The sequence below is a fragment of the Narcine bancroftii genome, chromosome 3 (assembly GCF_036971445.1).
Source record: "Narcine bancroftii isolate sNarBan1 chromosome 3, sNarBan1.hap1, whole genome shotgun sequence".
NCBI classification, from domain to species: domain Eukaryota; kingdom Metazoa; phylum Chordata; class Chondrichthyes; order Torpediniformes; family Narcinidae; genus Narcine; species Narcine bancroftii.
The window spans coordinates 142,193,097-142,215,567 of record NC_091471.1 but is presented as its reverse complement, the minus strand read 5'-3'; the positions used below and the strand labels follow the sequence as shown (position 1 = coordinate 142,215,567).

The 22,471-nt window shown below is 40.4% G+C and overlaps 2 long non-coding RNA genes across 3 annotated transcripts in view; one reads left to right on the top strand and one right to left on the bottom strand.

Moving 5' to 3' along the window:
• The first annotated feature begins 9,067 nt into the window (after window positions 1-9,067).
• Window positions 9,068-22,471, top strand: part of LOC138757640 (uncharacterized) — a 39,966-nt gene continuing 26,562 nt past the window's right edge. For both annotated transcript variants that reach the window (XR_011353779.1, XR_011353778.1), the window contains exon 1: window positions 9,068-9,135. This is a non-coding gene — a long non-coding RNA (uncharacterized lncRNA). The remainder of the gene's footprint in view (window positions 9,136-22,471) is intronic.
• LOC138757641 (uncharacterized) lies at window positions 19,082-22,003 on the bottom strand. The gene is made up of 3 exons (XR_011353780.1): window positions 21,922-22,003; window positions 19,958-20,076; window positions 19,082-19,298 (listed from the first exon to the last, which is right to left on the bottom strand). It is a non-coding gene; the product is annotated as an uncharacterized lncRNA (long non-coding RNA).

The following is a 22,471-nucleotide window of genomic DNA, read 5'->3' as shown; positions in this document are numbered from 1 at the left end:
TCCAGAAAAACGTCCTTTTCTCCACTCCCTCCCATCTCATCCATTGCCCTTGCCCTTGCCTGAGCGATGGCCTTTGCATACCTAGCCACCTCCTCTTGCCAACATATCTCCTCTGTCACAAGCCTGCATCTCTGAGATGGAGCAGCCTTGTTCTAGGTTGGTGTACTGGCCCCAAGACCAAGACCATTCCTCCCTTGCTGCACTTGGCCCATGATGTCCCGATGCTTGAATGCCATGTTTGTTTGTTTAGTTGTTTTTTATGGAATCCATTTCCTCCCTGTATCCAGGATGACGGCACCTTGAATTACAAATAGATCACTTGTCTCTGTTAATATCATCTCCAGTCTTACTTTGGTGCACTTATACTCTGAAAGACTGGGATCAGGGCCAATAATGCCATTCTGCACCAAGGATAGCTGAATGTTGAGTCCTGAACATGCACTTGTCAGAGTTATAAGTGAGGTTCATGGCTTTCACTGCATGGAGAAAACTCTGGAGGTTGGTGTCATGGTCTTCCAAGGTATGGCCACAGATAGTGACATTATCGACGTAGGGGAAGGTAGCTTTCAACCCATACTCATCCACCATTCTGTCTATCTGCCTCTGGAAGATAGAAACCCCTTAGTAATCCCTGAGGGGACCCTACAGAATTGATAGAGATGACCATTAGCCTCAAGTGCCATATATGGATGGTCCTCAGAATGGATTGGCAGCTGGTAATAAGCAGCTTTCAGGTTGATGGTCGAATAGTCTCGATACTGCGCAATATCATTCACTATGTCCGAAATTCGAGGGAGGGGGTATGCGTCCAGAAGTGTGTACTGATTAGTAGTTTGGCTATAGTCAATTACTAGCCTGGACTTGTTTTCACCCTTTACCACTACCACTTACACTCTCCATGGGCAGGTGCTAGGTTTGATGATACCTTCGTCGAGCACGGATTGTGTCTCAGACTTTATGAAATCTCGGTCTGCTGTACTGTACCTCCTGCTCTTGGTAGCAATAGGTTTGCAGTCTGAGGACAGATTCAGGAAGAGGGGTGGGGGGGAGTTGATATTCAGAGTGGAGAGGCTGCATGTGGGTTCTGATTTTAGGGGCCCTCTGTTCCAAACCGTTACGGGTAAAGGGGACCAGAATACTCCAAGGTCACCCTTTTAAGGTGACACAGGAAGTCAGACCCAACAACATTGGAGCACACAATTCATCAATTATATGCAGATGAAATTTACAGAATTCTCCCTTTCAAACAACAAGATGTTGTTGATACAATGTTGTTGAATAGGCATAGAATGTGAATGAGATGCAAGGAATATGCGATAATTAGAAGGATACACCTTTCGTTTGTATTTCTGCACAGTCCGTGAGTCCATGAAGTTTTCAGTAGAGCCTGTATCGATTAGGCATTTAGTGGAATGTCCATTTACCTTCACAGTCACTATGGAGTTGCTGAGCTGGTGAGGTCATCCTGATCTAGGACCATCGAGGCTAGGACCACGGGGACTCCATGTTCCTCACTCGAGTGGCCCCTGCCATCCTGGGTTGCCCCGCGTAGGTAAGATGATGTTGACCTCGTGGCGCGGCACCCTCCTTTCTCCTCTGACGATGATGGTGCAGAGTTTGAATTTGGGTCATGCCAAGATGGCTCCCGAGCCTTTTTGTGCCGTTACCTCACTGCCACTCTCCGTCAGTGTGTAGCGCAGCAAATAGGCTCAGGTGAATTCAGGGCAGACGGCTTGGGGCTGGAATCGGATCTGGGAGTGATGCAGTCCACAGACTTCCCTGGGCTTCCCCTCGCTCAATGCCTTTTCTTACCACAGCTGGAACACACTGAGTCTTTAGTCGGGCAATGAGATCAGGGATGCTGGCTTTTGCCGCAGAGAAAGCACTCCCTAGCATGGGAGCGCTCACTAGCACAGGAAGCAGCAGCTGTTACGGCTAGGGTAGCAGGAGCAGTCAGTCCTTCGAAGGGGTCATCTGGGTGAGCGAGCTCACTGGCTTTGAGGTCGTCATTCTCGAGCTTGGCCTGTTCCAATGATTTGGCCAGTTTAACATGGCTAGCCAGGTCCTTCTTTCCCATCTCGAACAGTTGCTTCCTCATGTACCTCGAGCGGACCCCCATGACGAGTGTCCCGGATCTATTCTTCCTCATGAACAGCCATTTCGTACCTGCACTTCTTGGAAAGCATCCACAGATTCAGCAGGTAATCATCGATGGTCATTCTGGTCATTGGTGACGTTGAGCGAGTAGGTGCCTCACCAAGACTCTGTTTTGCGACTTCAGGTACTGTGCCTTCAATGCTTCAATAGCGTCATATGTAGAACAATCCCTGATGACTGCATACCCTTTCATTCCTACCCTCAAAATGAGTATGAACCTCCTGAGTTCATTGGTGTGGGAGACGCCTCTGGTCGCATTCAGATAGGCCTGGAAGCAGTCTAGCCGGTACAAGAACTCCTCAGCTGCGTCGGGGGACAGTAGTATACCTGGCTTGAGTAGCATTTCCATCATTTAGGGAATAAGCTAATAAAATTGTAGCAGGAATAAAAGCTCTCACAAGTGGAGGGAGAACAAACACTTTTAGTTTATAACTAAGGGTAGGGTTTCATAGTAGTCTTTGGAAGGGTTCTGGCTTTAGGCAGAAAACCAGGGTTTATGTGAATGTTATGTATGTACTCTGACAATAAATCTGAAATATGAAATCTAATTACAGCCTGCTCCTGAGGTCTCCATCACCAGAGATGCCAGTCAGCAATTCAATTTTCTCCATGTGATATCACGAAATGGGCAAGAGCACTGAATATTACTATATACCATTAATAGTGTCAAAGACATGCTCCAGAACTAATTCTCCTCAATGCAACCACATAGAGTGGTGATTTGTTAAAGCCTTATTCCATCGAGTCTGAACACACGCAGACGTACACTTTAAATAGGCAGCATGCTGTGTGACTACTTTACTGGTACTGTATTCAGACACAAGCCCTTGACATATGCTGGCATTCCCCCAACAACAAATTACTCCACAGCTTGGCGTGCAGAGGCTGCCTGCGAGAGCTGTGAGGGGGTCTGGGTGAGTGGTGCAGCTGATCAACATTGAGATGTACGGCTTAAGTCACCAATTTGGCTGGCAGGGTGAGTGTAGGCCATTGCTAGGGATGGAAATGGTGACTCCATATGTTAACAGACCACCCAGATCCTATGGTCTCTCTCGTCATCTTTTGATAGAAGCTGCTTTTCCCCCTTTGTTTTGCAGCAAAACTCAAGACTCTCTGCAGACTAAATGATGACTGGCCATTGAGCTTGTTAGCATAAAGAAATCTGACTGACATTACGAAGAATTAATAAAAAAATGATTAATGCAAATCATGGAAAATTGTTCAAAGACTTGAGTCATACCTAACACACAGGACCAATTTTAATTACTTTATTAATGATATGTCCGGTGTCATATTATCAGAAATGAGGCATTTGCCAATTACTTTATAATATAGGTAGTCCTCAACTTACAACGGCAATTGGGACTGAAGGATTGGTCATAACTCGAATTGGTCGCCTTGGATTCGCTTGTCTTAATGAGGTACTAAAGCAATTTTTTTTTTAAATGTCAACAAATGAACCTTTAATGAAGAATCTGAGCATGTACAGTATTTTTAAAAAAATTTTTGGTTATAAGTGCGGGTGGATGTAACTCACATAGGACTAACTGCATTTAGTTATATTCATAACTTGTTAAATAATGAACCATACCTGCATGCAGCCAGACTTGATGACATAGAATGATAACTGTTAAGAAACTATTATGCACTTTAGTACTGAGCAACAATCAGCTTCAACTAGAGGACCTAGGCACTGACTATCAGATTCAAAGGTATCAATATTATTGAGCCCCCATCATCAATATCATAGAACTTTCCTTGGCCAGGATCAGTCACATAAATAGATGGCTACAAGAGCAAGTCAACATTTGGACAAAAAAAAACAATCGGCTTGAGGAACTCAGTCGGTCAAACAATATCAATTGGGAAATAAAGAACGGTTGATATTTTGGAATGGAACACTTGTCAAGACTGAGAGTGCAGATGGGAGATAATCAGGATGAGGAGGATAGGGTGAAAGGATTTGGGCAGGGAAAGTAGGCAAATGGTGAACCAGGGAGAGGTAAAGAATGAAGGACAGATGCGAAATTGAAGACAGGTGATAGGCAAGTGCCAGACAAAGGGTGAGAGAGGAAAAGTAAATAATGGGTTAGGTTAAGGCAGATGAGTCGTACAGGATGAAGTTGAAAAGGTCTGGAAAGGGCTAATAATAGGAGACAAAGCTAGCTGCACTGGAATATAATGTACAGAAGGTGATAATAGTGATTTGATGTAAGTTATTTGGGAAGATGTGAAGGACAGATGTGGCCAGATGGAAGCAAATGGACTTAGAACTGTATGTGAAATGTGGGTGGAGGAGGATGGAACCAGAGGGGAAGGAGGTAAGAATGGGTAGGAACTGGGATGATTGGGAGAAGGGACTGAAATGAGGGGAAGGAAAAGGAAGAAGAATGGAAATAGCTCAGAAGAAGAGAGAAAGGACTTGTTACCTGTAATGCGGAAAATTCAGTGTTCATAGCATTAGGCTGTAGAACGTCCAAACAGAATATGAGGAGTTGATCCTCTAGTTTACATTGAGTCTCACTCTGGCACAGGAGAAAACCAAGGATGGACAGAGCTGTGTGGGAATGGGAAGTGGAAATAAAATGAGATGGAGCTGGGAATTTGGAATTGCCATGGTAGACATTGCACAGATACTCTGCTTAACAGTCCCCAATCCTGTGTTTGGTCTTAATGATGTAGAAGAGGCCATATTGAGAGCACTGAATGCAGTAGATAAGGTTGGAGGAGATCCACTGGAATCTTTGCCTTACCCAGAAGGGCTATATTGATCAGTGTCTGTGACTGTTAGGCCTTTAAGGTCGAGCATCTGAGCATCCTGCAATGAGTAACTCAGCTCCCAATTCTGTAAAGCAGTTCCCTCATTTATGAAACACTTACAGTCTATTAACATGGATGAATATAAATCAAAAATACCTCATCCGAGGCAGAGTTCCAAATCTATTATGTTAAATACCTAATTGTGGTGCGCTATTGGACAGAAGCAAACATACAAAACCTAAAGACTCTACAACAGGCTTTATTCGACAAAAACTTCCACAGAGCCAGCTGTGAGGAGAGCTGCTGTAAACTCTGAGAGTGTCTTCAGAGGGCCGGCTCAGGTTTATATCCCGGAGGGTGATTGATACCCGACCGGGTGGGGCTTGTTCTATTCAGGTCGGCTGATTGTCAGCCGGCCAGGTGTTGTCTTGTCCCCATGCTCTTTTGCAGGTACAGATATTGCCCCCTGCAGTAGGCCAGTGGTGTACCATCACACCAATCAATGTACTTCATGTTCAAATTTGTAAATGAACAATTGTAAATCACTAAGGATTGCCTACAAATTCAAGAGCAACAGGCTCAAGGCAATGCCATTGTCTTCTGAGGCCTACCATTGGGAAAAAATATCATGGCTCCTTCATTCCAGATGAGCAAACTCCTATGACTCCCCATCTAACAGATCTATAAAGAATTCCTTCTTTGGAAGAACGCCAACAGTTCTATGTGGGAGCTTACTATCATCCTTGAAAGGCCTACTAGAGAATGCCAACCTTCAGAGCAACAGCTGCTTTCCATAAAGATATGAGCACAGATGGCACAAAGAAGTTGATCATAACAGGTGGGAAATAAAGCTTATGAGTTTTAATGCAATTACAATAAATATACAGATGCACTATCCTTTATCCAGACATCTAAAATCCAGAAAGCTCCAAAATCCAGCAAGTGGGGAGAGACGGCAGCACGAGTCGGTGGTGGTGGGGGGGGGGGGGGGGCGAGGGGGAGAAATCAGCAGCGTGAGTCAGGGGGGCGAGAGGGAGAGACTGGCAGTGTAACTCAGGCAGGCGAGAGACCAGCAGTGTGATTCGGGCGGGCGAGAGGGAGAGACTGGCAGTGTGACTCGGGCGGGCGAGAGACTAGCAGCGAGACTCGGGCGGGCGAGAGGGGTAGAACAGCTGCACAATTCAAGTGGGCTTAAATCTGGCTTTCCGAAATCCGGAAAAATTCTGAAATTTGGAACAAGGGTTCCTTGTTCCTCAAGGGTTTCAGATAAAGGATCATGTACCTGTATTAAATATTTTACAAAAGAGCTCTTTTGTCCAGCTGATGTAATCATGAAGCAGCCCCTCACTGTACTTCATTCTGTCTATCCACATAAAATATATACTTTCCTAACATTTATTCCATATCTTAATGAAAATAAATTTTAGAACATATACATTAATCTTTATGACATTTACTTCTCTTCTAATCATGATAGAAAACAAAATGTTTTTAAAGTAATGCATTTAATGCCCTGACATTGATGGCACTAATACACCGGAACTTTTTAATAAAAATATTTTTTTCTTTGGAATGAAGCTGGGAGAAAGTTTGTTACCACCTAGTCCAGTCACAAGTAAAAAAGGCAGAAATAATCCAGCCAAAATGGAAACAATTATGTATTTTTTCATGAATAATACTACTTAAATTAGTTCTGTTTGCTGTGTGATTTACTCAGAAGAGGAAAAAAATCTGATGGCATAGAATCTGATTACAGCCAGTCTAATGACATCCTTCATTTCCTAATGCTTTCATAATTAATGTTAATGCAAATAAAGCCTCAAATGTCAAAATGTGCTCAACATCAAATTCAACAATTTCAGGCAAGTAGCTTTCTCTGTTTCCATCAGAACTGACCAATTGTGCAGCAGGCAATCCATTTATAACATTAAAGAATGTACTCTCTCTCTCTCTCTCTCTCTCTCTCTCTCTCTCTCTCTCTCTCTCTCTCTCTCTCTCTCTCTCTCTCTCTCTCTCACTCACTCTCTCTGTGGAGACTGGCTGATCTGATGGATATACTCTTGCTTTCAGTTCTCTGCCATAGCTTTGATCTGCATTTCACACCTTTTCCGTATCACTTCACTTTCTCTCTCTAAATTCCCTCATAAATCTATAAACTAGAGCGCTTCATACAGGCCATTATCTACACGGCAACCCTAGCTCCCTTTTATATATTTCTCCCTCCTTTCTGTAACCTAACCTTAATTTATTTTCTTGCTTTTCTAATTCTGATAAAGGGTCTTCAATCTGAAACGTTAACTCTTTTTCTCTTGCAACAGATGCTGCTTAACCAGTTGAGCGTTTCCAGCATTTTCTGCTTTAATTAGAAAATAGCCTAAATTTGGGGTCTTATGCCAAACTAATAAAGAATGAGATATCTTGAATCAAGTCACACCACACAAATCACCAATATGTCTTCATTCATGGACAGTGGTATTAAAATTAAGGGAAGAGAATAAACCAGAAAGCAGATTATATGGTATCCAATCCATACATACATCACGTCTTAACAGAGGTGTACTGATATATATATTTCTGCCATGTATATGCAGAAACAAGCAAGACATGGGTCATTGTTTTTATATAACCCATAGAGATGATATTACACCATTTGAAATAAAATAACCTGTAAGCCTATTTCTGTGGGATTGAGATTCTCTCCCACCAATCTTCATAAAATGGTTCAGTACAATTGAATTATTTTCATGTCTTTTTTTAAGAACCCTGAGTGTTCTCACATTTAAGGGGTGCATTGAAGTACCACAACATTTCTCCAGGACTTATATAACCAAAGCTTTTATTTTTATCTCCTTTTTTGTTTAAATGGGGCTTTTGTTTGCCTTCCTTTCTGAATATTGAAGTGCTCCCAAGCTTTGGATCAGAATGCGTGTGATCCAATTTGCTAACAATTTTCCAAGGATCTCTTTGTGAGCACTCAGCACTTAATGTACCAGAAGGACATAAGCAATGAAAAAAAATATATCATTAGAAATACTTACAAACAGTTATGGCATTTTAAAAAAAAATTAAACCTAAAAAAATAGACTTAATTAAAAACATTTTCTCTTTATTACAGGTAAATTAAACATACTGATATTTAAAAAGGAAAACAATACAAAACCACTTAGCATCACTCAAATGTTTAATGAATGTCAATAACCACTTTCAATAAATGGCTCACGCCATGTATGACAGCTACGGCTGGGAGAAAGGGAAGACGCCAGATATGAAGTGTGATCCATCTCTTACCTTTGTGTTAAATGCAGGCAAAGAGTGGGATGCATTAAAAAAAAGTAGTTTGTAGTAGCTGCTCATAAGGATTAATAATGTGACCCTTTGCCAGACTTCTCCTGTTGATGGATGTACAACCGCAGTTTATAATCCCTATCTTAATCTGCCATCTGATGCTAAAGATACTGGAGGCCAGATGACATTGTATCAAGATGGTGTTGTAATCTGCTATCGTGAATGCACAATACTTGAAGTTTGTAAGTGTTCACAATGTGTAACTCAATAAGCAGCTGGTACAAAACATTTCCTTTAACTCTCTTTGGCATCTACTCATTTGCTTTTTCTTAAACTTGGATTGCCTAAAACATGGTTCACAAAATGTATGATCTTCAAAATGACACCCAACCTTACAGGTCCTAAGCTCTGTCCTTTACCAGACAAGTTGTGTTTTTTTTTGCAGGGAGGGGGAGTATAACGACAGTTTATACTTTTTATTTCAATGACCAGAGCAACAAAGACAGTGGTTTGGAGTATTCTGGCTGACAAACAGGGACTTATTATTTTCTCATACAAACATATCAGAATGTATTCAAAAATTGAAATTCTTAAGATGAAGGAAAAGTTATAGCAATTGTCAAAATCTTAATACTGTAGTAGAAATTGAACCTTAATTCTTATAATTAATATTTTGGTCATTAATGTATGTGTTATGTGTAAAGGAAACATGACCTCCCTGCTTGTCTGAAATGTGTGTATTATGGGAGTCCATTTGGCACATCTTGCCATTGGTTAATTTAAATCAACTATGATCATATTGGCTAGAAGCACAGATTAGCACTATATTTAACACCAATGCAAAGCGCATTATTTCTCTCTGCCTTGTGGGCCAAGCCACGTACATCGCTCCATGCCAGGTTGCTACTGTGGACATTGCTGGAAATGTCATGGGTAAGTTGTGCTCTACACTGAAGCTGAGCTGTAGTATTGTGATAGATCAATACTTGCAGAGAGCTGGACCCCTGTTGGTACAGGGAACTGTGTGTGTGTGAGAGTCATTGTTTGTAGAGTGTGAGCAGGTCGAGTATAGTTTTAACATTGGTCACCAACTGGTCTGAGGTGAATATCTATAATTATCACTTAAGTGAAATAGTTATTGAGTACCGTTTATCATTCTCACTTGTTTGTTTCCCATGTGTTAATAAAAGTTACATGTGATTATAACACTTGTGTCCAGACTTGTCCCTCTGTGAACCCACCAAACCTGACACTCTTCCCATCAAAATTGGCGCTGTGAGCAGGGTTCAAAGAGTTTTGGTTGGACACACGTGCAGTCTTAACTATATGGGAGTGGAAGATTGACTAACAATGTGGGAGGTTATATTAACGAGTGTGAATGGGTGACCTGAGAGTGCATGTGTGATTGTGTAACTGCTCATAAATAGAGGCAGCAGGAGGTGACCCACAGATAGCAAAGGGACCTCAGGGTCAGATTATAAAATCCCCAGGTGGACCGATGACCATCAGGGGTTCAGCCATTTGGTGGTGTGGCTGGCAAGCAACGCCATTCCAGTCGATTGGGACAACAGGTTGGACCCTCTTGGAGAAAAGACAGGGCACCATGTGGTCCCATCTGGAGTTACTGGAATTTCCCTAAGGCCGGTGAGGGGGGGTGGGGAGTTGTGGAGAACCCCTATGGTTACTAATGTCCCTTCTTAGGTGCCCGTGGGTATCATATCTGAGTTAAGTAGTCAGGGCACTCAGAAAGATAGGGAGAAAGAATCCGTGCCATATTACTGTTGTGAACTGCAAGAAGCAGAACAGATTGCCCAAGTGCAAATGACTATCTTGCACATTAAAATCATGGAGGCAGCTTCCAAGCTGATTGAAACACAGCAGCTCACTGGCCTGACTCACAGCTTGACTCAGGAAAAGACTGAGCTATTGCCCAGCTGGGGGTGGGTATACATGTTTGGAGGATGGGGATATGTGGATAGATGGTGATAACCATGAGGAAACTGAGTCCCATGACACACTTCCTCCTCCCTGTGTGACCACGCAGTCCCAGGTTTGCCAACCCTCCAAAATAGGGAGGTAGATGAAAATGGGAGAACCTCAGGTTGACACGTATGTGATCACTGTGAAATTAGAGTCCCGGGACTATTCCATCAAGGAGCTAACTGGGTGAGGGGACCAATACCACCAGTGGCCAGGTGAACACCTAGTCATGCCACTGCCACAGCTGTGGGATGAGAGGGCCCCCTAATTTACATCTCTCTCATTGGAAACCAAATGCCCTGGGCAATCTGTCTGACCAACAGACAATTGGCAATGCTTTGCAGATGCCACCAGAAGGAAATGGTTTGTGAATGCAGTCTGGGCCAGGTTCCCTGCTCTCTTACAGCCTGCCTCACCATAAGATAGCACAGCGACAGGCATCTGGGCTCTGAGCTTAGGGAGCACCCAAGCATGAAGTCGAGGCACAGGATGTATAAGCCAAGAGAGGGCTTTGGCACTCTAATGGATGACCAATGTCTGCTCGCAGACATTGGTGGTAAAGGTAGTCACATTTGCCAGAAATGCGGGAGAAACAAGGCATGCGAGTCAGTGACCAGACATATTTCTTTCTCTAACCTCCCCTCTGACACTGGGGAGCAGCTCCAACAGCATCTTGCTCCATCAGTAACACAGTGACCCTATTTGGTTGGAGAGACCTGGTGAGGCATTGTTATTGAATTTGATTATGTGCCTTGTCCAGCATACAGAAGGCATTTGTGTATATATTGATCCACTTGATTGGTATCATTTTTATTTTAAAATGTCTTTTGGTTTTTTTTCTCTTTTTTTCTTTTAATTTTCTTATAATTCTAACATATACATAGAGTTATTGATTGTCTGCAAACATTATGAAGACACTGGGACTTCTGAGGGGAGGAATGTTGTGTGTGGAGGAATTGTAGCCTCCCTGCCTATCTGCAATGTGTGATTTATGGATGGTCATGTATCCTCCACTTCTGAAACTTACTCAGAAGTCACATCCCCTGTCAATTAAAGTTGGACTCTGGCCACCCATTAGTGCACCCCTTGCCGTTGGCTAATGTAAATCATCTAGGGTTATTATTGGCTAGAAGCATAGATTAGCACTGTATATAACACCAATGCACAGCGCTTTCTTTCTCTGTGCCTTGTGGTCCAAGCCCAGACATGTCAGGTTGCTACTGTGAACATCGCTGGATGTGTCGTGGATTATAGAATGCAGTACACTGAAGCTGAGCTGTTAGTACTGCAATAGGCCAGTTCTCGCAGAAAGCTACTACCCCACTGGTCAGGGAACTGGGTGTGTGTGTAAGAGTCCCTGTTTGTGTGAGCAGGTTGAGTATAGGTTTACCACTGGTCAAAGTTCAGCCGAAGTCTGAGGTGAATGTCTATGTCGTTACTTAAGTTAAATAGTAATTGAGCATTGATTAACACTCTCCCTTGTTTATTTCCTGTGTGTTAATAAAAGTTACGTGTGATTGTAACACTTGCATCCAAATTCGTCTCTCTGTGAACCCACTGAACCTGATACTCTTCCCAACATGACAGTATTGAAATGCATTTGATAAAAAAAACCTATTTGGAAGTACTAAGGAACAATTCTGAACAAAATAAAAGATACAATAATATTGCAATGCACAGAATTCAAAATTAATTAGCATTTTTATGGGATTTTATCAAAATATATTTCACATATTCACAATTTCAAAACCTGCCACTTGCTCAAGTCTTTCATTGAAATAAGAAATGTGTAGAAGAGTTAACATGGTTCTCTCACAATTGACAATTCAGCTTTGACCCGACCTCCATTGCAGAGTTTACACATTCTCCCTGTGATCCTTTGGGCTTCCCTGAGGTTCTTCCAGTTTCTTTCCACATCCCAAAGACAAGCTGATAGTAAAAATCACCTCCAATGGGGCAACAGTAAAAATGCCCCATTGTAAGTGAGTGCTAAGAAAATTTAGAAGGGTTAAAAAGCATGAGAGAGAGAGAAGGCCTTCGATAAGGTACCACATGGAAGGTTAGTTAGGAAGGTGCAGTCTTTAGGTATAAATTTTGAGATAGTCAAATGGATTGAACATTGGCTGAAAGGGAGAGGCCAGAGAGTGGTAGTGGATAATTGTCTGTCAGGTTGGAGGCCGGTGACCAGTGGTGTGCCTCAAGGATCTGTATTGGGCCCATTGTTGTTCGTTATATACATTAATGATCTAGATGATGGGGTGGTGAATTGGATTAGTAAATATGCAGACGATACTAAGATAGGTGGAATAGTGGATAATGAAAAAGGTTTTCAAGGATTGCAGAGGGATTTGGGCTGCTTAGAAAAGTGGGCTGAAAAATGGCAGATGGAATTTAATGCTGATAAGTGTGAGGTGCTTCATTTTGGTAAGAAGAATCAGAATAGGACATACGTGGTAAATGGGAGAGCATTGAGGAATACAGAAGAGCAGAAAGATTTAGGAGTAATGGTACATCGTTCCCTGAAGGTAGAAACTCACGTGAATAGGGTGGTGAAGAAGGCTTTTAGTATGCTGGCCTTTATCAATCATTGCATGGAATATAGGAGTTGGGAGGTGATGTTGAGATTGTATAAGACGTTGGTGCGGCCTAATTTGGAGTTCTGTGTGCAGTTCTGGTCGCCTAATTATAGGAAGGATATAAACAGAGTGGAGAGAGTGCAGAGAAGGTTTACCAGAATGTTACCTGGGTTTAAACATCTAGAGTATAGGGAGAGATTGGACAGATTAGGTCTTTATTCTTTGGAGCGTAGAAGGTTGAGAGGGGATTTGATAGAAGTATTTAAGATTATGAAAGGGATAGACAGAGTGGATGTGGATAGACTATTTCCGTTAAGAGGAGGAAAGATTAAAACAAGAGGACATGAGTTAAGAATTAAGGGGTAGAGGTTTAGAGGTAACATGAGGGGGAACTTCTTTACTCAGAGAGTGGTAGCCTTGTGGAATGAGCTTCCGGGAGAAATAGTGGCGGCGGAGTCAATTGTATTATTTAAGAAAAGGTTGGACAGGTATATGGATGAGAAGAAGATGGAGGGTTATGGGCACTGTGCAGGGAGGTGGGACTAGAAAGGGGTGTTTGGTTCGGTGTGGACTAGAAGGGCCTAATGGCCTGTTTCCGTGCTGTAATTGTTATGTTATGTTATGTTATGTTATGTTAGAATAAATAGCAGGAAAACAAGTAGAACAATGGTACTGATGGGATTGCTTTGAGATCTAGTAAGAACAGTTGGCTAAATGGCCTCCTCCTATGTCTTTAGAAAATATGAAATACAAGAATGGAGCAGAATGGATTCAGATGTATCGTTTAATGAAACCAAGGCTGACCATAATGAAACCAAGGCTGACCATAATGAAACCAAGGCTGACCATAATGAAACCAAGGCTGACCATAATGAAACCAAGGCTGACTATAATGAAACCAAGGCTGACCATAATGAAACCAAGGCTGACCATAATGAAACCAAGGCAGACCATAATGAAACGTTACCTCAACATTACATTCCCATCTATTCATCATAACCTTTCATCTCCTTACTAATTCTGCTGCCTGAGGAAAAATTAGTTCCAGAGCCTCATGATCACCTGACATAAAAGGTTTCATGTTTTAAGTTGCTTGGCCCCAGTTCTAGATTATTCAGTAATAATCATATGCTGTATAGTTAGCCTGTCAAGACTCCTCAGTGAGTATATATTTCAATCAAACCACTTATCATTGATTTTCTTTGCTGTGACGGGTTATATTATATATAAATAATTATTTTAAAAAGAGATATATTGTAGGGGTTTAAGAATGTAGGTCACTTCACAAACAGATGCAACACTTCACAAAACAGATCTCATTTAAAAAGCAAGAGCTTTACTGAAGTGAGACATTGAGGCACCAAGTGCCTTTGCAAAGACAATAAAAGATTTTGGAAATGCTTTGCTAAAGAATTTTCAGAAGCAGGTGCATATGGAGATGTCCAGGCTCAAGTGCTGATAAGATCTTTTGAAGACCGAGTCTGGAGCCTTAAAAAGGGTCATGTGGTTTTGCAAGCAGAGAGAGAGATAGAAAAAGTCCAAACAGGCTTTCTCTGAGAGTGAGAGAGAGAGAGAGAAAGAGAGAGAGAACTGGTTTCTGCAGTCATCTCAAGCTGGCAGTTTATTGAAACCCTATTTTGCAGATGGGTTGTGAGTTCTGAGTTCAGCCTGCTGAAAACCCTTGAGGTCCTTACAAGAGGAAATGCCTAGCTGGAGTGTTTCTGAAATAAGGGAAACAAGAGGAACTTTGTGGTAACCTGGAAGAAAAGGTTATCATTTGGAAAATCCATGATGGGGCAAATTTCTTCGGCAAGACACTGAAGTGGCTGCTCAGAGGGAATCAGTTTGTGTGCGTCCAATGAGCAACAAATCTCTCTCTGAAACCAACAAGAACCTTCCTTAGTGGTAACCATTTACCTTTACACCAGAGTCTGGTAAAAATTCATAAATGTTAAATTCTGTGCACAGTATAAGAATTGCCTGATACCAGTGAACTTGGAGGAGTGAGAAGTGAGATTGGACTATGAATCAAATAACTTTTGTGAACATATACATATTACATACACATTCACTTAGAATTAGAAGGGGATTAAGTTAATAGCAATAAGTTAAAGTTTGATCCTGTTTTTATGTTTAAATTAAATTAAAAGCAACTTTTGTTTAAGTAACCATTGTGTTGGTGAATTTCTATTGCTGCTGGGTTTTGGAGTCCTCTGGACTCGTAATATATTAACAGTTTTCCTAAAACAAGGAGATTGATTCTGTACATAAGTGGTGGCTTCACCAATGCCCTCTATAACTGAATTATTTGACAGCTGTGGAGAAATGAAAACTTGGAAAAGTATGGGTATACAATCAGCAGCAGGTGGTCAATTGAGTCTAGTCCTTAACCCAACAGTTGGCACAGAGAGGAACATATTAAAAGAGCTCCAGTCAGACAGTCTCTGAGGTGTTTACTGCTTCCTCTTAGTTAGCCATAAAACTGAATGAAACAGTAAGTTCCATTCATTTATTGAGTTTAACATAGTAAGAATTGTCAATATACAGGAAAATGACAAAAGAAAATCTCACTCTGAGCTCTGTTAGAACAATTGGTCCACAATATGTAGTTAGAGGGGAGAGAACATTCCAAGAAAGCTAGGAATGAACTGATGACTATATTAGTGCAAGACTGTTCTTTCCTCGGATGCCTGCTGATGACAAGGATCAGGCCTTTTTATAATGAAAAAAGTGATTGTAAAGTCAGATATTTTCTGTCTTTAAATCACTCCACCTCTTCCATAAAAGGAATGCCATTGACTACGGCTCCAAAGGGGAGGGTTGATGACATCACGATGACACCGTCAGCCTGTGACCCAGGAGCGTGAATTTTTTAAAAATCCATATGGTTAATAGAGGCTATTGTGCAGGAGTTTTGCCTGAGCCCTAAGTCTGCTTGCACAGAACTCCATTAGCGCTCTTACCTGCTCTCCAGTCGCCATTTTCAAATATAGGCTGCTTTCCCTTCTCAGCACATACATTTGAGGTCACAGTGGGAGGTGGCACTACTGCACCACTTGCCCCACCTCCTTTATCTGTGGAAGCCAGCCCCGACTCAGCTCTGTATAAAGGCACCGTTACCATAAAAGATAAATTTGCCTTTCTTTAAACTTGAGCCGGCTATAATGTGGGGGTTCAGTATAAAAATGGCTATCAATTCAAAGGATCTAATTATCCAGTAAATGTAATAGAATCAAATTGATTGAGCAACCCATCACAATTGTAATATCCTTCTTAAGACAATTCCTTAAGGTCAAAGGTGATCTGCTTCTGTTACAGTTAGTTACATGGATAAAGCCAATATGGGCTGTTGTGTGTCTGAGTTGCTGTCAAATCTCAAATCATTATGATTTTCCTGGCCTCTCTCCATCTGATATATTATGTGGCATGTGTATCTCATTATCTACAATTGGGAGATCTGAGAAGAACTTCAAATGAACCATACAATCCTTATAGTGTTCTTTGTGTATTAATTTTTAAATTTTCAGATAGAGCACAGTAACAGGGCCACCCAGATCATGAGTTCACACTTCCCAAATACAACCATGTGACCAATTAACTTACTAACCCATACATCTTTGGAAAGTGCGAAGAAGCTGGAGCTCCAGAGGAAACCCATGAGGTCACAGTAAATATCTCAAACACGTGGTTAGCAGAGTGGTTAGTGCAATACCGTTACAGCGCAAATGATCAGGACCTGGGTTTGAATCCTGCGCTGTCCGTAAGGAGTTGGTACGTTCTCCCTTTGTCTGCATGGGCTTTCCCTGTGGGCTCCGGTTTTCTCCCACTGTTCAAAATGTATCAGGGGGTGTAGGTTAATTGGATGTAATTGTGCAGCACAAGCTTGTGGGTTGAAATGGCCCATTACCGTGCTGTCTGCCTAAATATAAATTTAAATTTGAACAGTGGCAGATTTGAACCTTGGTTATTGGCACTGTTATAGCATTGTGGCTAACCATGCTACCTCTATGCTAACCAAGCCACTCTTCTGTTTATCAGTCCACTATACATGTTACCTTGCTACATATTAGGAACCCAAAGGTTATAGAATCATTAAAATTGTTCATTGTTAAAAACTGGAAGCCTTTGAAGTCAGTGACTTTACACCTTCTTTTGATATGATGTAAATAAAAATCCTTTTTTTGGCTCAGATTAAATACAGTAACAACCATCATTCTAAAAATTCAACAGAATTCTCCTGGATGCATGCCTAGTGTATTTTCTGCATTGAGGGTGCAAAGGAATTTGTATCTCTGTAACATTGCAAGGGAATTTGAACAACTATGTAATCGTTGATACCATGTAATGGTCAACACCCCCTCCCTCCCTTTTTGGCCCAAAAATCAGCCACAGTGGCAATGAGCTTTAAGTGCTCCATTGCTGGAATACCCACTGTGGATGCATTAAAATTTCTAAGGAAAATTACAAATTTATGGTTTAATTTTTTTAATGAATCAATGAGAAAAAGAATTATATAGGGTTTTAAAAAGATGAAGCAGTTGCTAATATGCCTTCCAGGCCACAAATGGACACCTTGTGAAACCCCAACTCCTGACTATTACCTCAAAATATTCAACTCCCTAAAACATCTCGACCATTGTTCAGAACTCTTTATACTATTTCCAATCCCAACCACCAGTCCTCCCTCCATCCGTCCCACACATCTGCAATTGTTGCCTTGGATATTTTTCCAAAAGTGAAGATAGTCAGGGATAGAAAAGGGTGAGGGAAGGAAGGAGTAAGAGAAAAAACAGTGACTAAAGAGGGGGAGGGGGAAGAAGGAATGCGAAGAATGGAGAGCAAGAAAAGGAGAGGAAAGCAAAGTGAGACCAAGATCAGGGACATGGAGGAATTATGGGAAAAGTTGTCAGGAAAGACAAAGAAAGAGAGCAATGAGGGAGGGGAATAAGGAGAACTTCAGATGTTTTAAAGAAGGGAAATGTGAACCAAAGTCACAATATCTACAGGGCACAGATTCCAGATCATACAACTGGATCCGGCTCCTTTATTTCAAAGCGGGGATTGGTTCAATTTGTCAACTATTCTTCAGCCACTGCCTCGAGGCTGTGCTAGATGTAGAGCAATGGATCCCTACTAAGACTGACAGAAATTAATTTTATTTAATTTTATTCTGGCTCTCCATCTAAGCGCCAATCTAGATATGATCCTGTGTTGACACAAATCTTTTTTATAATATCACTCAATATCCCTTTATCATTACATAGAGTGAAAAATTATGAACAGAACATATCTAATTGTAAAGCTGAAGATAATTACAAAGGTAGAAATGGTTACAGCAGAGAGGAATTAAAATGTGACTGAGAATTTTAAATTCAAGATTTTAGATTTCTCCACTCTCTACCCTGATCAATAACATGAAGGTATTTAATTTTTTTTAAAAATCACTATTCAAATGGGATTGTAGCACCACATATTAAAAAAAAATCATCTAAAGCAAAGCAAGGATATTTCAACAGCTTGACATGACTAAGAACCAAAACGACCCAAATCTAACCAGTTGTGCTGTCAGAAGTGGTGCTATCACCATAGAACCTGCTAAGTTACTTAATTTATTGGCATGTGCAGTTACAAATGGTAGCCAGAATAATTGATTCATATTGCCAGTTTGCCAGTAAAGCACAGTAGTTTGCACACCACCACTGATTGCAAGCTGCCAATATAATTACAGAGTAATGCACACATCCTGTTCCATCTCCTGCCCTGTTTTTGATTAATATGATAAGAATGCATTATATTCTTTATGGAAACTGAAAGAGAGATTTGCACAATTAATATGTTGTTATAGCTCTGTTACACATTTCTCAAGCAGTCTATTGTATATTCTAGGATAACTTAGAAATCAAATATTACAATCTGAAAATGTTATGTTAATGCGATAAAATACAGTACAATATTTTTTACTAAATTAGTTTGGAATGTAACATCATGCAAAATAAATTAAAAAGGTATAATTTTACTCCAAGCTTAAATACTCAGACAAGAGAAAGAAAAAGAAATTCCAAGACAGCCAGTCATCCAATGACTCAATTAGAAAAGTCACTTTTGAATTGAGCTATTTAAAACAAGGAGGTATAAAAAAAATCTAATGAGCTGCATTAACAGTATAACAACTGGCCTCAGCAAGTCTTGATTAAAAGTAAGAAAAAAATAATGACTCCAGATTCTTAATCTAATCTTATTGCATTTTATTATCTACTTTGTCACTTATTGGCTGTTGGGTCTTTACATTTGAATTACACCTAAAAAGTTCATAATTGTCTAGAAAATACTTAGGGACATCATTAGATTATAAAATCCATTTGCATTGTGATTAGTGGCTCCTTCCTGCTGGATAACAACAGGAATCACTGTGGTACCTTCCACAGCCAAAATGCCTGCTGGCAGTCAACAGTCAAGAAAATTATTCTCTGAGTTCTCTTATTTTGAATTTGAATTCTCTTGTTTCCTTTGATAGATCTATACCTTGCCATGAAACAGTATCTTTGGGAACAAAAAGGAGAAAAATGAATGGCAATTTTCTAAATTTGTCCAATAGTACATTTATTTTCAGATTGCTCACTTGATGGCATGGAATAAATTTAATACTTCCAGATACACACACACAAAAACAATATTTGTGCAGCTTTATGTTCAGACTTATAAGTCCAATGAATCTCTGGAAATAGGTTCCAGCAGTAAGTGCAACTTTTTCTCTGACAAGAAACCGAAAAATCAAATAAATACTCGAATTTCATTCACAAAATTAGATAGCTGCTTCAAGGAAAATTAAGCCACTACGATTTAATCAGTAAAATCAAAATTGCTTTTTAATTTAACAAAAGCATATTTTGTTTACCATGAAATGACAAAGAGAGCAGTGACTGGCTTGAAATATGAATTTACTGTCTCAAAGTGGCTAAAGGGTTGGCTCTCAGCAGTTGACTTGGTGAGCATAACAAGTATTTACACAATTTCTTGCTAAAACAAGGACTGCCCTCAGGGATATGATTAAAATTATGAAATTACCCATGACTTTCAACACTATTCACAGCACCAATAAAATTAAGCTCTTACTACTTACTGCAAAGCTTACAATCTTTGTTCAAATAAATTATTTAACTGTTTCTGACATTAACCTTGGTTACCAATGATACACTTACCTCCACTGTTTCAGTGTTAGAGTGTCTGGTCAAGCTCTGCTGTGTAGGATTTATGAATGTGATCTGCACAAAGGCATTCGGTTTCCGATCACGAGCTGTAGCCACCAGTTCCTTGCATGCTGGTATAAAATGCAGGAAAAAAATTGTAAGCAGGCTTAAAAAAAATTCAGGATAAAAAAGCTCACTTCAGCTGAATTTCAGTCACAGCAGAGGACTCTGAGAGAAACTTTGCACCGAAAGGAAGTCCTTGGAAGCAAAGCTTATTGAAGGAAGTCACATGTCAAAGCTTGTTTAGAGAATTTTCCATAAATTATACCATCCTCTATTTGATTTCCTGCCAATGTTTTACTGCCAAATGTTTGTCAGTTGTCTGATCTGCACATGCATGGGGATATATTGTATCATTGTGCCAACTCAGTACCAATGTTTTAGCAGGAAATAACTCACTCTACCATCTGCTACCCTACAGGATCCATGTAATTTTAAGCAGGAACACCCAAAAAAATGAGCTTCTAGTAGATTTGAATACTTTCTGCATGCAGAAATCTGCTTGTCTTTAGTACTTTTCTGCCTTTCATTCAGTTACGTTACATATATAGGAATGATCCCACCACCAATCATTCGGCAGAGAGTAGAATTAACTCAATCACAGATCTCAAAGGACAAGGAGCAGTTTAATTTTCTTTTAATGATTCACAGAAACAAGAGATTCTCCAATTTAAAAATGCATTAACAAGACAGGAAACATTTTGGAAAACTGTCTTGGCTGGCTGCAAGCTGGTGCAGATCAATCAGCCTAATGCATTTGCCAGAAGGAATGTGGTTCAGGAAATGAAATCTGTGCCGCAGTGCACTCTAAACAGAATTCTCCAGGAGCACTGTTAAAATAACAGTGCACAGTAATCAAATATGGATCACTGAAACATGATATCTGGGAAGAGAAACAAAGGTTTTTAAGCAGAAACACTGCTTACTGACAACGTTCTTAAAACTTCCTAAGAATTATTTGGCAATATTAATAAATTGTTTCGAGTGTGACCACTAATGTTTGGTTTACAATGGAGAAATCAGAGTGATGTTTTCTAGAACATGATGATTAACCAGTGGCCATTTGACTTCTTACAGGATGTATGTGCACATCATAAACATGATTTTGTTAGAAGATTGTACCACTTGAAGCTAGCTCAGTTTTGTGGAAACCACACCTGGACCTTGTAAAAGCTATCTGCGGCAACACAATGAATGTGATGCCACATTCATACCTAATATGTTTTTCAATCTTAAACTAACTGAGTTCATGATACCTCTAGTGCCATTCTATTAGTGTTTCTTGTCAACCATCCACCACAAACTGCCGCTGCTCATGGTGAAAAAGTGCACCATAAAACTAGACCTGTTAGGCTAGAGATCATTCTTAGAAGTATGAAGTTACTACAGTATGAAGTTATGCGTCCATGCACTGAAGGCAATATAATCTTTTGTTCAAAACCAACGTATCAAAATTTGTATGCCAACATTTGCTAGTTTTTTATTGTCTTAAAAAAAATCTTCTGTGGGTAGATCTTGGAAGAAAAGGAAACAGAATGGGCTGGAACTTGCTGGAACCAGCTCCTCAGCCCTCACCAATGATATGCAGAAAAATGTTTCCCCCCCCCCCCACCACCTCCTACCCCCACCTTAGTGGCAAACCCATTTGTGGCTGCAGAACCTTGCATCTTGTAATATGATTGCATGCATGGGCCAGAATAATTCCTGTTCACAAAATGAGGATTTTAAAAAACCTTGACACAAGGAAATTCCTTGTCCTTCACTTTGCCAGCTGTTAAAAATGACTTTTCTGAAGATTTCTGAAGGTTACTAACATCCAAAAGCATTCAAAAACTATTAAAAAGACAATTGAAAAAAATAATTTAAAATATTTGTTAAAAGAATTAAAGCAACTCAATTGATTAAAACTAAATTACCTTATACTCACCATTCTCTCTCAGGTCTCACAACCATGCGTGTCTATTCAAATGAATAGGCTCACTGTTCCTGCTCCTGCTCTAATCTGGCGCAGGCTCAGCAAGCAGATTCCCCACAGGAACTGCTGAGATTTCATCAGCTTCATGCCCTGCTGCTGGATTGCATGTCAAGACCAGCTGGGAAACAATGGGTGGAACCTAGGCAGCAACTCTGAGACTTGCACCTTCTGAAAATGCTAACACTGAAGCAGAAAAATAGCATCATTTCGTCACAGGAGCTGTCAGAAATTCCCAAACAAGATCTACCCACAGAAGATTTTTTTTAAACAATAAGAAACTAGCAAATGTTGGCGTACAAGTTTTGATACATTGGTTTTGAACAAAAGATTATATTACCTTCAGTGCATGGAAGCATAACTTCATACATTCAGAAGCTTAGTGACTGGATTCTTGGAATATAGTCTTCAGTGTAAATCTCAACAGCCAAGGAAAGATATTTGAAGTGCTGCACATGTAATTCACTTTTTTTTTAATTCTGGAATCTCTGGAA